We start from the raw sequence: 14,517 nt of genomic DNA, 5'->3' as shown, positions 1-14,517 counted from the left end.
CACCTGTGGCGCTGGTATCCCATGTGGGATACCAGTTGCTCCTCTTCCAGTCCAGCTCTCTGCTGTGGCCCGGGAGGGCAGTGGGGGATGGCCCAGGTGCTTGGGCCCCTGCACCTGAGTGGGAGACCAGGAAGAAGCACCTGGCTCCTGGCTTTGGATCAGCATAGCTCCAGCCATGGCAGCCATTTGGGAGGTGAACCAACGGAAGGAAGACCTTTCTCTCTGTCTCTCTCTCTCACTGTCTCTGTCAAAAAAAAAAATATATATATATATATAAAATTAAGGCAAATATAAAAATTGACAACTCTTATCCTCCTTTTAATGGCAACATTGTTGACAGATTGGTGTGTATATATACTTGCAGGTATTTTCTTGGAGATATATATATATATATATATATCTATCTCGGTATTCATAAGTGCTATGTGAGAGGCTGGTGTTTGACCTAATGATAAAAGGCACTGCTTGGGCCTGCATCCCAAATTGGAGTATTTGAACTTAGGTCTGGTTCCCCTCCTGAGGCCAGCTTCACGCTAATGTGCATGAAGTTGGATCCCTGCTATTGACATGGGCCTGGTTTGAGTTTCTGGCTCCTGGTGTTGGCTTGGCCCACCCCCTTCTGTTGCTGGCATTCTGGGAGTGAACTAGCAGAAGATGTCCATCTTTCTCTGCCTTTCAAATGAATTTTTAAAAAATTAAAAATAGATGTGATTACTTTGTAATACAGTCTGCTAGAATCTAAAGTTTAAGATTTTTTTTGTTTTTATCTTTTCCTATGGAACCTAATAAAAGCTAGCCTCAGAGATATTATTGAAGTTCCTGTATAAATCTGCCTAAGCCAGTCTTTTAATTCACGTTGGAAAAATGAGATGGCTTTAAAACTAATATGTCATGTGGTTCCTTTTCCATTTTCCAGAAAGGTGAGGTTATTTTATATGAAATGGCTTTGAGAACCACATAAGAGAGAGCTCCTATTTAGAATCTAGTAATCTAGTTTTTTTTTTTTTTTAATATATTAGTGCTTGGGATATTAAGCAGGGTTGAGGAGTATGATACAGATATTTAACATCCTGCAGCTGCAAGAACTCTGGACAACTAGGTAATAGCTTGTTGCCCTCCCTGACTCCAATATTAATGGTTTTTCTTATTTTTTAAAAATTTTTAACAGTTCAATATAGTTCATAGATAAAATTCTAAGAATATTAATGACATTTCCTTCCTCTCTACCTATTGGTTTCTCTTAAGAGTCCCGTAAACTGCTCCAGCACTACACCTAAGGAAATGCACTAATCTGTAGCATATTCCATTCTAACAGCGTTATGCCCCTAACATTGTTAGTAGTGATTGAAGAGTTGATACCATCTACCAATTTCGAAGCAGCTTAACAATTGCTGAGAGTTTTTTCTAATATTAGGTATTTGGTTTGAACAAGACTTAGCTGTGTCCTTCCTAATTGTATTGAGATTTGCTAAGGGAGTGGTTATCTTGCGTTTAATTGTAGATGTGTCTGAAACAGATCCGAGCCAACTGTATGTTTTTTGGTATGTTTATTTTATGCAGATGACGATGTATACCTCCCTTTCCCACCTCAACAACTTTTCGCATAGTTTCCCAGTACACCTCATCCTTTAATTTCTGTGTCACGGGAAACAGGAGTTTCCGACAGGGATGATTGATGTGTGCAGCTGATCTAATATGCAAACCTAAATCCGTCCATGGTTTCGACGGAATGCAATTGATTGGTCTGAGAAAAGGAGAGCGAGTCGGAGAGGCCTGGAGAGCACCTTTTTTACTGTCGGGTGGCCCCTGGTTGGCAATTGCTGTGGAAGTCTGAGGTACAACCTGGGCGGAGGTCATTCCTAATATCCAGGCAGAGAGAGGGGAGGGAGAGCTGGAGAAGGGGCGCGGCGTCACCTGGCCCAGCAGCTGGATGGTTGGTTTCCAGCTTGGGGGGGGGAGCATGAAGAGCTGGGGGCAGCGCTAACAAAGAGGAGCCGCGCCGGGGCCGGGGCCACGGGTAGCTGGCCTATCCCTGGCGGCTGACCTCCCAATGGGCCTCCCCAGTTGGCTGCTTGGCGAGTCGTTCCGCTGGCTCCCTGGCTCGCCATTGGCTGCGCAGACAGGAGGGGGCTCGAGCAGAGCCGGGATGGAGTTGAGGGGGCGGGGCTGGCTTCCGGCGGCGGAGGGGAGCGAGCGGCAGCGTGCTGGGGGAGGGGGTGTCGGCGCACCGTGGAGTGCTGCGCTCGGTGAGCCTGGCACCCGGAGCAGCCGCCTCCCCCTCCCCCTGACAACACCGCTAGAAACCCCTTCTCATCCATTCTCCCGGGGCGGGGACGAGCAGGGCTGAAGTGCCCCAAGCGGGCGGGGCGGAGCCTGGAGCCCCACCGAGCGCTGCGGAGCGAACCTCACCTCCTTTCCAGGGTGCAAGGTGTGTGTGTGTGTGTGTGTGTGTGCGCGCTTTTTGTAATGCAATCCCGACTTCAACGACTTAACCTTGTAAGCAAAGGGGAAATAGAATGGAAAGTAGGATCTTCACATCTCATCAATTTATTTTTGATTATCTAATTCTACCCTTCATCCTTTCCCTACCTTCATCACCCCTGCTGCTGGGTAAGGAGATTCTGGACTCTTTTACCTTTTTTTTTTTTTTCCTGATGTGTTGATGTTGGTCGCATAATGAAATGCACAGAGGAGCCCTTTTTGTGTGTGTGGCATCTAATGCAATAAACCCACAAAAAAAAAAATCAAGCTAGGAGTGGATTTTTGGAACTGTAGTGCATTCGTGTCCGTTAAGGCTGTCTTAACGATTTTCCTCCTTGGAACTGTCTTAATCAGCAACAACAATCTGAAAAAGGAGGAGATTGTACTGGAAAGAGGGAGCAGTCCCCGTCAAATGGTGGTTAAAGGAGATCCTTATAGTTGTTAGTGATTAACTCTTCTAAAGTCTCTTCCCTGAGTGCATTGTCACCGGCTTTGTGTGGTAGCTAGCTAGAGCGGGCAAACTTGCCTTGCTGTTACTGAAACTTAAGTCTTACCTGTTTCTCCATTGGTATTATTTCTTATATTTTGTAGGTTTTTGGAAGGCTTAGTTTGTGTTGTCAAAATCGAAAACCAAGCCCCTTCCCCTCAAAAATCAGATGAATTTTGATTTGTTTCTTTTTTTTTTTTGAAGATTCCCTTCTCTAAACTTTATGAATTTAGGTAGTTTTAGCATTGCAATTTAAAATGATACCTATTTTGAGTTACTTTGCTTCTATAATTTATAAATGCCTTCTTTCTGAAGGACAGAAGTCTCTTCTTCAGCTCAAATCAAGAACCTCTTTATAGGTTTTAAATTGAGAGAAAAGTTACCAGTTGAAGGTAGAAAGCCTGAAATTTATGTTAGAAACAAAGGAGATGTGTTTGCATGTTTAGGTGGCAGTGTACCCTTATTTCAACTGAGCATTTTGAACCAAATTGTGTGATGTTGATTAGCAAAGCGCTTCAGTGCCAGTAAAGATGAATATCAGTTTTTGGACAGCATTTTGGTAAGTATTAGAGTGATTCAGAGTTTATTTGTAGTAAAAGTTGTTCTAGCTGGTGTCTAGAAGACAGTGTTGATATGCTGGAGTTGTTACAGTTTGCGCTGGATTATTTTTGTTAGCATTGATTTATTGGATCTCTAGTCGAGTAATTTGGGTTGAAATCAAGTATTTAAAGAATAGGGATGTGAACAGGAAATCATCTAACTTGCAGAAATTATTGAAATAAAACTGCTTATCTGTATTTAAATCTCAAGTAGTCTTGGAATAGAATTGTGCAAAAATTTAGTGGATTCACAGTAATCCTATGTTGGATTTTGTATGTTTGAATTTAATACCCATTTGTCCCTGAAGGCTCCATGAATCATCTTTAAATTGGGAGGGAAAGAGGATCCCCCAGATGTTATCTTACCTAACTTGTTACTGAGAATGAACTCTGTAAAAAGTCACTAAGTGAAGTCTTGACATCTAGCAAGTACATAAAATGAAGTTCACTTTGGTCTCTTAAAGATACAGCAGAGTGAGGGTGAAATTCAAAAACCTGCATGGAGGCCATATCACTTTTTATTTTTTTAAGATTTATTTATTTATTTGAAAGGCAGAGATTGAGAGGGAGAGAGAGATCTCTCTGCTGGTTCACTCCCCAAATTGCCTCAGTGGCCAGGACTGGGTCAGTCTGAAGCCAGGAGCCTCTTAATGGGTCTCCAGGGTCTACCATTTGGGTGGCTCTGCTGCTTTCCCAGGTCCATTAGCAGGGAGCTGATCAGAAGTGGAGCAACTGGTGCTTTGTTGCAGCAAGTGGCAGCTTAACCCTCTGAGCCACAATGCTGGCCCAGAAGGCACAGTACTTCAGTTTGCTTCTACCAAAGAACAAATTGCGCTCCTTTTTGATACCCTAGGAGTTTTTTTTTTTTTTTTTTTCTGCCCATGGGTGAGCTGTTGATATAGCTTTATAAAGTTATGTGAGAATAATTTTAAAAAGTAATGGGAAAATGAAATCAAAACATAAGTTTATTTTGATGCAAAAAACTTTTTGAAGTCCATGCACAGTTTCCTCATAATACACATTTTCAGTAAACTTTTTGAAGACCATTTATGTTATACTTTGCTCTTTGTTTTTAAAAATACTTCCATTTTCTTGACTTTTTTTTTTTTTTGTAATTGATATTTTGCATAGTTTGGGGATTGAGGATCCCCGAAGAAATTTTCCCAGAAGACAGAAGGCTGTGTATAGAAGTAATCATAGGAGTATCTACATTGATCAATGATCATTTAAGGGACATAGAAACCTTCACGTTTGGTCCTCTGCAATCAGTTATGTGAATCCATGATTTCCCTTAATCTCTTACATTGAGCAGACCTAGTGCTACCGATGTTAAAGTAACTGATTTAATTTTCTTTAGCAATTTTTTTTTAATCCACCCTGCTTATTTCTGTGAGTCACGGCTTAGAATGTGTTAAGAGAAAGGGCTCTATGTTCTCTTTAAAGGCAGACTCCAGCCTAATCTCCCATTCACATCCGAAGTATCAAATGATCCTCTTGAGAGAGAGAGAGAAAATATTGGACCCTTGACATTGCCTAATTCCCATAATAATCAGCTTGAGTTTTGAAAGGTTTGGAATTGGGGAAAGCTTACCCAAGGTGAGAAGATATTAGAGGCAAAAAAAAAGACCTGGGAATGCTGTTCTCTATGTGAGACTTACTTAGAGACAATGAGTGCATTCATATGGAGATGTGGCTGTTGGTGGTTTTTAGCTTTTCAGCTTTGTCAGTCCTGTGTCGGAGACAATATTTTTTGTGTATTTAAGCACAGCCCCCTCCCCCACGGTTTGAATCTTGGAAGCCAGATCTTTTGAGGAAGTTGTTTGCTGTGAGTCTGAGAGTAGAGGACTTGGTGGAGTCTGTAATCTGTTTATTACTCAGATAAGGAGGTGGAATTGATTGCTGGTGAGTTCAGAACTCTTCCTAAAGAATGGTTGCTAGGCAAATTGCATCTCAATCTGGTTAAGCCTCAATAGTTTACAGGTTTGCTGTTGGTGAGGGGCAGAGCTTTTTAAGAATCTTTGTTTTGATGTGTACATGTGCTGTTCTGTGACTCAAAGGCAGAATGATGTATGGATTTTACTTCATGTAAGATAATTTCGTGGTTGGTAGCCTGGGCCAGCTTTGCCACATTTCTCTCCTGGATCAAGTGGTGGGTGGGGTTGCTCTCCAATATTAAGATAGCACTGTGTTTGATTATCTTTGGTTTTGTAGCTAGTAGGGCAGTGAGCTAACACATTCATTTTGGAAACAGGTCACTGATAACACTGCCCTTGGGCCTGGATGGATGGAAAAATAGGACAGAGTAAACAATTGAGGGCATAAATAATGAATCTTCCAACTGAGCCCTGGGAGAGTGAGGGAGATTATCCTCAAAGCTGTTCAGTCTGGCAGTGAAAGGGAAGAGTCTGCTGAATTCATTACCCCAGCTGTATTTGATACTGCATGCTTTATGAGATTGTTAGATTCAGAAACAAAGTTACCCTTCTGCTATAAACTTTCAGTCCATTTTTTAACTAGACATTCTGATTGTTCATTTGTTTCTTAAATTGAGGCATTTACTTCCTCCCCAGACTTTGTTCTGTATGTTAGCATTCTTTTTTTTTTCTTTTTTAAAGATTTATTTATTTATTTGAAAGGCAGAGTTACACAGAGAGAGAAGGAGAGGCAAAGAGAAAGAGAGGTCTTCCATCAGCTGGTTCACTCTCCAGATGGCAGCAACGGCCCGAGCTGTGCTGATCCGAAGCCAGGAGCTTTCTCCGGGTCTTCCCACGTGGGCACAGGGGCCCAAGAACTTGGGCCATCTTCTACTGCTTTCCCAGGCCACAGCAGAGAGCTGGATTGGAAGTGGAGCAGCCAGGACTCGAACTGGCACCCATATGGGATGGCGGCACTGCAGGCGACGGCTTCACCCGCTATGCCACAGTGCCGGCCCCTGTATGTTAGCAGTCTATGAAACTGAACAGTCCTTTTGTTTGGCCAAATCTTAGTTTTACTTAATTAGAGATTTCTTTATAAATAGTATTTATGGTGAAAGAAGAACTCTAAACCTGGCTTAAAGGAATTTTTTTTGTAGTTTGAGTATGTATTATACTTTAAAATTAAATGTTATAGAGTATAATTATATAAGACTCAAAATGGTGAGGCTGGCATTGTGGTTCAGTGGGTTGTGCCATTCTTTGTGAAACTAGCATCCCATATGGGTGCCACCATTTCTTATCCAGCTCCCTTCTATTGTGCCTGGGAAAGCAGTAGAAAAAGTCCTTAGGACCCTGCACACACATGGGAGTCCCAGATGGAGCTTCTGAATGGAGCTCTGGCTATTGTGGCCATTTAGAGAGCGAACCAGCAGATAAACAATCTCTCTTCCTCTCTCTCTGTAACTCTGCCTTTCAAATAAAGCTCTTTCTCTCCTCTTTTTAAACCTTATAAAATGTTGAGAGTTTCTTTAGCTCAAGAATCATTTCTAGGCCGGCGCCTCGGGTCACGAGGCTAATCCTCCACCTGCGGTGCCGGCACCCCACCCCGGGTTCTAGTCCCGGTCGGGGCACCGGATTCTGTCCCGGTTGCTCCTCTTCCAGTCCAGCTCTCTGCTGTGGCCTTGGAGTGCAGTGGAGGATGGCCCAAGTCCTTGGGCCCTGCACCTGCATGGGAGACCAGGATAAGCACCTGGCTCCTGGCTTTGGATCAGCGCGGTGCACCAGCTGCAGCAGCCATTGGGGAGTGAACCAATGGAAAAGGAAGACCTTTCTCTCTGTCTCTCTCTCTCACTGTCCACTCTGCCTGTAAAAAAAAAAAAAAAGAAAGAAAGAAAGAAAGAAGAATCATTTCTAGTATTAAGGTATATATTTTTACTTTTGGGCTAGTTAATTGTCATGAAGTGAATTAAACAAGCAAGCTTTTACTGGTCTCAGCATTTCTGAGGTGGGGAAAATGCCCTACAAATATCCAAATCACTTAGATAGTGACTTGACAGTGGAGCCATACCCAGAGCCAAGGACTTTGAATTTTTCCCTTCTCTGAATTTCTAATATATTTAATTACTTTGTGCAGGAATGTTGATGATCTCTATAATGCCACCACAAAACAAACCGAACACTGGAGTTAGAGGAAAGATGAGGGAAGCTGGGGGCGGGGGGAGTAATGGAGAGAGAGCAGGTGTTCAGGAAGAGCTCCTGTTAAACCTTTGTGGGGAGGACAGGCAGGGAAGTAGGAGCAGTGAATCCAGTTAGGGTGGAGGTGGAGCTGACACTGGTGGTTGGGCCATGGGGCTTAGGACCAAAACCTACTGTGCAGTGTGACAGCTAAGATGGCATCCAGGCATAGATGGTGCCATAGATAAGATAAGACTGTGCCATTTTACTAACAATCTCCATTTGAAATGAATTTTTTTTTTTTTTTGACAGGCAGAGTAGATAGTGAGAGAGAGAGAGAGAGAAAGGTCTTCCTTTTGCCGTTGCTCACCCTCCAATGGCTGCCACGGCTGGCGCACTGCGGCCGGCGCACCGCGCTGATCCGATGGCAGGAGCCAGGTGCTTCTCCTGGTCTCCCATGGGGTGCAGGGCCCAAGCACTTGGGCCATCCTCCACTGCACTCCCGGGCCACAGCAGAGAGATGGCCTGGAAGAGGGGCAACCGGGAAAGAATCCGGCGCCCTGACTGGGACTAGAACCCTGTGTGCTGGCGCCGCTAGGTGGAGGATTAGCCTATTGAGCTGCGGCGGCCGGCTTGAAATGATTTGAAATCTTCAACTTGAGACTTGCTGTTTTTATTTCTCTGGTTGTAAAAGGAATCCAAAGACCAGGATATATATTATCAATCAAGAGAAGATGTTGGATCAAGAGAAGGTGTTGGAGAACAAGAAGATAGAATCGTAAAAGAAAAACCAAATTAAAGTTTTATTGTATTTTGTGCTGATAGATCCCAGGAAGGGAGACACAGGGCTCATTAGATCAAATTCAGTCATAGTCTGGACACTTGGGCTTAGCTGAAAAGAGATAAGAAGGTAACCTTACCAAGATATGGGCAGGACTCTAGTTAAGGGTTCTTTTTTTTTTTTTAAGTTTTTTTTTTTAATTTATTTTTAAGGCAGTTAGATCTTCCATCTACTAGTTCATTCTCCAGGTGGCTTCAGTGGCCGAGGCTGAGGCAGGCCAAAGCCAGGAGCCTGGGACTGCACCTGAGTCTCTCACGTGGGTAGGTGGATGAGACCCTAGGGCCATCTTCTTCTGCTTTCCCAGGCTCATTAGCAGGGAGCTGGTTTGGAAGTGATGCAAGACTAAATACTGGCTTGCAGACAGTGGCTTTACTGGACTGAAGTGGAGCAACCAAGACTCCAACTGGTGCTCTTATGGGCCAAGGCTTAAACCACTACCACTTAACCTAAGTCACAGTGCAGCCCCAAGGGTTCATTCTTGATCAGTGAACACAATTAGTTTGAGATTATTCTCACAGAAGGGACAAACAGGTCAAATGTAGTCAGGTAAAATCCAAATATACTGAATGGTTTTAACTTCTTTCGAGGTCTCCCAGGTGGGGGGAGGGACCCATCTAGTTGAGCCATCACCACTATTTCCCAGGATCTGTATTAGCAGGAAGCTTACAGCAGATTTAAAAGGCAAGGTTTCCATGACCAATCACTAATTCTTTGCTTTCAGCAGAGTGCTTTTGAGGATCAGTTGCTGAGCTGAATGAAAATCAGGTTTTATGCCACTTAGAGAATTGAGATGATTTGGACAACATCCCCATTACTTCAGAGAAGCATAGCCTTATTAGTCATGACTTAGATTTCTTGTTCTCTTCCAAAAGCTAAAGCATGTCTACCATCAACATTTCATTTATCTTCACACTTGATATGTAAATGATAGGACTATCTAAGGGAAAGGGTATAGAACTCATCCCAGGTCACTGTACATTAATGGAGAAGTCACATTTCTTAGGTTCCTGAATGGGCTGTCTGTGTTACTCAGCTATTCAGCTGAAAGTGGTTTTACTATTGTGAAGACATTAATTTTATGGCTGTAAAGGTACTGGTTTGGCCTTTGCTTATCTTCTTCTACCAGAACCTTTTTCATTCAACAGAAAATAGAACATGTGGATTAATGAAGAATCCACATCTTAGTTTTAATCTGTCCTGCCAGGTGTTACTGGGTATTCACTAATGTGCTTTACAAAGGATTTCAGTACTTGGGCTTAATTCAATCCCAGTGAGATATGGTGCAATAGGAGGGTGATACTGAGTTGTGCAGCATTTCCCCAGACACAAAAGAAACCTTTCATTTTAAGAAAAGGCCTTTGCCTATTTCCATAGTCTATGGCAAAATTAAGTGGGAACAAGGAGCTTTCCCAGCAAGCTTTATTTTTATTTTTGTTGCTTCTCCAAGCTTAGCAAATGTCCCAACTGAAATGTGTCATGTTTGTCATTCTTGGTATGTTTTTGGGAGGGAGGAGTGTTCCTTAGTGCAGCTAGAAGTGAGAGACTCATGCCATTTCAGTCTACATACTAATTTTGTAATTCTCTAAAATTGTATTTGTCCCAGCTGTGTTCACTCCTCACCTGTCCATATCTGTTCATTTTTCACTTCTCACAGAAAAGAAAATACAAGGATACTTTTTTATATATAAAGATTTATTTTATTTATTTGAAAAAGTTATGCAGTGGCTGGAGCTGAGCTGATTTGAAGCCAGGAGCCAGCAGTTTCCTCCAGGTCTCCCAAGTGAGTGCAGGGGCCCAAAGACTTTGGCCACCTTCTACTCCTCTCCCAGGTGCATTACCAGAGAGCTGGATTGGAAGTGAAGCAACCAGGATGCAAACTAGTACCCATATGAGATGCCAGTGCTGCAGGCTAGGGTTTCAACCTGCTGTTCCACAGTGTTGGGCCAATAAGGATACTGTTTTAAGAGTTGATGGAGGGGCTGGTGCTGTGGCACAGTGGGTTAAAGCCATGGCCTGCAGCGCTAGTTGGAGTCCCGGCTGCTCCACTTCCGATCCAGCTCTCTGCTATGGCCTGGGAAAGCAGTAGAAGATGGCTCAAGTCCTTGGGCCCCTGCACCCGCATGGGAGACCTGGAAGAAGCTCCTGGCTCCTGGCTTTGGATCAACTCAGCTCTGGCCATTGTGGCCAATTGGCGAGTGAACCAGCGGATCTCTCCCCCCGCCCCCAACTCTTTCAAATAAATAAAATAAATCTTTAAAAAAAAAAAGTTCATGGAAAGTAGAATTAAAAGAGAAGTTTACTTTGGTACAGAAGTTTTTGAAATCCATGCATAAGTGTTTCGTTTTTCATAATATGCATTTATGAGACTAACATCTTTAAAAATTTTAATATAAGACAGAGTTACAGAGAGAGGTAGAGACAGAGAGGTCTTCCATCCACTGGTTCACTCCCCAAATGGCTGCAAGGGCCGGAGCTGCACCAATCCAAAGCCAGGAGCCAGGAGCTTCTTCTGGGTCTCCCATGTTGGTACAGGGGCCCAAGGGCTTGGGCCATCTTCTGCTTTCCCAGGCCATAGCAGAGAGGATTGGAAAAGGAGCAGCTGGGACTCGAACCAGTGCCCATATGGGATGCTGGCACCGAAGGCAGAGGATTAACTTACTGCACCACAGCACCAGCCCCAGATAGGTATTGATCTCTTATCTGCTGGTTCACTCCCTAAGTACCTATAAGACCCAGAACTGGACCAGGCTGTAATTAGGAGCTAGGAACTCCATCTGGGTGTAAAGGGACCCTACTAGTTGAGCTGTCACCTATTGACCCCCAGGAGGAAGCTTTGTCAGAAGTGGAACTAGGACTAAAACCCAGGCACTCTGATGTAGGTTGTGGGTATCCCAAGCAACATCCTAACTGCTGTGCCAAATACCTGTCCTCATAAAAGACTTTCTGTGACCTTTTGCAAGATCTCTTGTATGTGTAGACTCAGAGTAATCCAAGTCCGCGCACACACACATGCACATACCTCATATAGAAGTACCTGCATTCATTTCCTACTCCTGATTCCAGCTTCCTGCTAATGCAGACTCTGGGAAGCAGCGGTGATGGCTGAAGTAATTTGGTTTCTGCCACTCAGTTATTTTGACCCTGTTGTGGTCATTCGGAGAATGCAGCAGATGGGAATTCTCTGTCTCCATGTTTCTCTGCCTCTCAAATAGTTGCACAGCTGGTTAAAGCCCCAGTCCACAGTGCTGGCATCACATATGAGTGCCGGTTCAAGTCCCAGCTGCCCCATTTCCTATCCAATTCCCTGCTAATGCACCTAGGAAAGCAGCGGAGTATGGCCCATACTCTTTGGGCCCCTGCACCTATGTGGGAGACCAGGAAGAAGCTCCTAGCTCCTGGCTTCGGATTAGCTCAGCTCCAGATGTTGCAGCCATTTGGGGAGAGAGCCAGTGGATGGAAGATATTTCTTTATCTCTGTAATTCTGTCTTTCAAGTAAATAAAATAAATCTTAACAAAAAATATTTGAGGGGCCAGTGCTGTGGCCCCAGTGCCAGCATACCATATGGGTACCAGTGCGAGAACTGACTGCTCCACTTCTGATCCAGCTCTGCTGTGGCCTGGGAAAGCAGTATAAGGTGGCCCAAGTTCTTGGGCCCCTGCACCCAGTGGGAAACCCAGAAGTTGTTCCTGGCTCCTGGCTTTGGATCGCCCCAGCTCTGGCTGTTGTGGCCATTTGGGGAGTGAACCAGGGGATGGAGGATCTCTCTTTGCCTCTGCTCTCTGTAAGTCTACCTTTCAAATAAATAAATAAATCTTAAAAAAAAATTTTTTTGAGATCAAGTGAGAGAATCACAGTGAAAGTACTTTGGGAATTGTAATGCTTTCTACAGTTTTAACATTGTTGATGACTACAAAACACACCTTCATAAGTGACTTAGTATAGAATCTGGAAGTTGATTTAGTGGTCATCTAGTCAAAATTGAAAATGAACTGCCTAGATCATTGCTGTTGCTTGAGTATTTCTAGTACTGTGCCACTGTTAAGCGAGCTCAAAATAGTTTTTATGTTCATTTAAAATTGCCTTTTGTCAGACTTTATTAACTTAGTTTTGATCTCTGGAGCTCAGAGATAAGTTAATCTATGCTTTGTGTGACAGACCTCTTGTGACACCCTTTGTTATCTTCATCATTGCTCATCTTGAAATCACTATGGCCACTTAATTGGCTTCTGCCATCTCCCATTTGTCTTCATACTTCCAGCAGATTTATTTAAAATAGAAATCTGGGCCGGTGCCGCGGCTCACTAGGCTAATCCTCCGCCTTGCGGCACCGGCACACCGGGTTCTAGTCCCGGTCAGGGCGCCGGATTCTGTCCCGGTTGCTCCTCTTCCAGGCCAGCTCTCTGCTGTGGCCCGGGAGTGCAGTGGAGGATGGCCCAAGTGCTTGGGCCCTGCACCCCATGGGAGACCAGGAGAAGCACCTGGCTCCTGCCATCGGATCAGCGCGGTGCGCCGGCCGTAGCGCGCCGGCCGCGGCGGCCATTGGAGGGTGAACCAACGGCAAAGGAGGACCTTTCTCTCTGTCTCTCTCTCTCTCACTGTCCACTCTGCCTGTGAAAAAATAAAAAAAAAATAAAAAAAAAAATAAAAAGAAATCTGATTGTTAGTCTCCTTAAAACCCATCCTTGTCTCCCCATGGCTTTCAGGATAGAGTCTGATGTTAGCTAATAATTGTTATAACTAATGCCATGAGCACAGGCTATGTACCAAAATAAACATTTATAAATATTTCATTTTTTAAAAAAGATTTGTTTATTTGAAAGTCAGAATTACACAGAGGGGCCGGCGCCGAGGCTCACTAGGCTAATCCTCCGCCTTGCGGCACTGGCACACCGGGTTCTAGTCCCGGTCGGGGCGCTGGATTCTGTCATGGTTGCCCCTCTTCCAGGCCAGCTCTCTGCTGTGGCCAGGGAGTGCAGTGGAGGATGGCCCAAGTCCTTGGGCCCTGCACCCCATGAGAGACCAAGATAAGTACCTGGCTCCTGCCTTCGGATCAGCGCGGTGCAGTGGCCATTGGAGGGTGAACCAACGGCAAAAGGAAGACCTTTCTCTCTCTCTCTCTCTCTCTCTCTCTCTCTCTCTCTCTCCACTCTGCCTGTCCCAAAAAAAAAAAAAAAAAATTACACAGAGAAAGAAGAGAAACAGAGAGAGAGAGAGAGAGAGAGAGAGAGGTCTTCCATCCAGTGGTTCACTCCCCAATTGGCTGCAATGGCTGAAGCTGCGCTGATCCAAAACCAGGAGCTAGGAGCTTCTTCCGGTTTCCCACACAGATGCAGGGGCCCAAGGATTTGGACCATCTTCCACTGATTTCCCAGGCCATTAGCAGAGAGCTGGATTGAAAGTGGAGCAGCCGGGACTCGAACCAGCGCCCTTATGGGATGCTGGCACTGCGGGCAGCAGCTTTACCTGCTACGCCACAGCACCGGCTCCACAAATATCTCATTTAATCATCACAGTTGTATAACGTGTCAGATCTGCTTTTGTGCCTTCTTAGTGATAAGAACATTGACCTGTAACTCCAATCCAGCCCTATTCTTAATTTGTTATTCTGTTCTCCTGGTATGAAATACAATTTGGCATATCAGCCTCATCTCTGGGAATAGCACATACCGGCACACCCTATTCTCCATACTATATCCTTGTACTTCCCAGCCAGACAATTTAAATTTACCTCTGCATGCCTTTTATGTTGCTAGTTTTCCCTGCCTTGTCCAGGCCTCAGTGACCTGTGAGGTTCTCATTTCTGTTTCATTGTTGCCTTAAAGTAGTATTCTCTGAGTTTTCAAACAACTTTATTCCCATGTCACCAGGAATTTTGTCAGATTTGTGTTCCCTGTACATGATACCACTGTAGTGCCTGATACATAGTAGGTGCTCACTGAATGAATCAGTGGGTGAATGAATTAAAGATAGCCCTATTGGCCGGCGCCGCGGCTCACTAGGCTAATCCTCCGCCTAG

At 44.4% G+C, this 14,517-nt stretch overlaps 1 protein-coding gene across 7 annotated transcripts in view; it reads left to right on the top strand.

The window, feature by feature from the left end:
* The window catches only part of FAM222B (family with sequence similarity 222 member B), an 87,953-nt gene that overhangs the window by 40,150 nt on the left and 33,286 nt on the right, over positions 1 to 14,517 (top strand). Inside the window, exon 1 of one of the 7 annotated variants that reach the window (XM_051825414.3) lies at positions 2,169 to 2,428. The exons of 4 other annotated variants lie outside the window; for them this stretch is intronic. The gene's annotated coding sequence lies outside the window, so the exon portion shown is untranslated. Of the gene's footprint in view, positions 1 to 2,168; positions 2,429 to 2,485; positions 2,611 to 14,517 lie in introns of those variants that run through there. 2 more of the 7 variants (XM_089317495.1, XM_017348949.4) reach the window with 2 other exon arrangements.

Source organism: Oryctolagus cuniculus, chromosome 17 (genome assembly GCF_051225735.1).
Source record: "Oryctolagus cuniculus isolate XC-2025 breed Fujian yellow rabbit chromosome 17, ASM5122573v1, whole genome shotgun sequence".
Taxonomy (NCBI): Eukaryota; Metazoa; Chordata; class Mammalia; order Lagomorpha; family Leporidae; genus Oryctolagus; species Oryctolagus cuniculus.
This window is presented reverse-complemented; position numbering and strand designations above follow the sequence as displayed.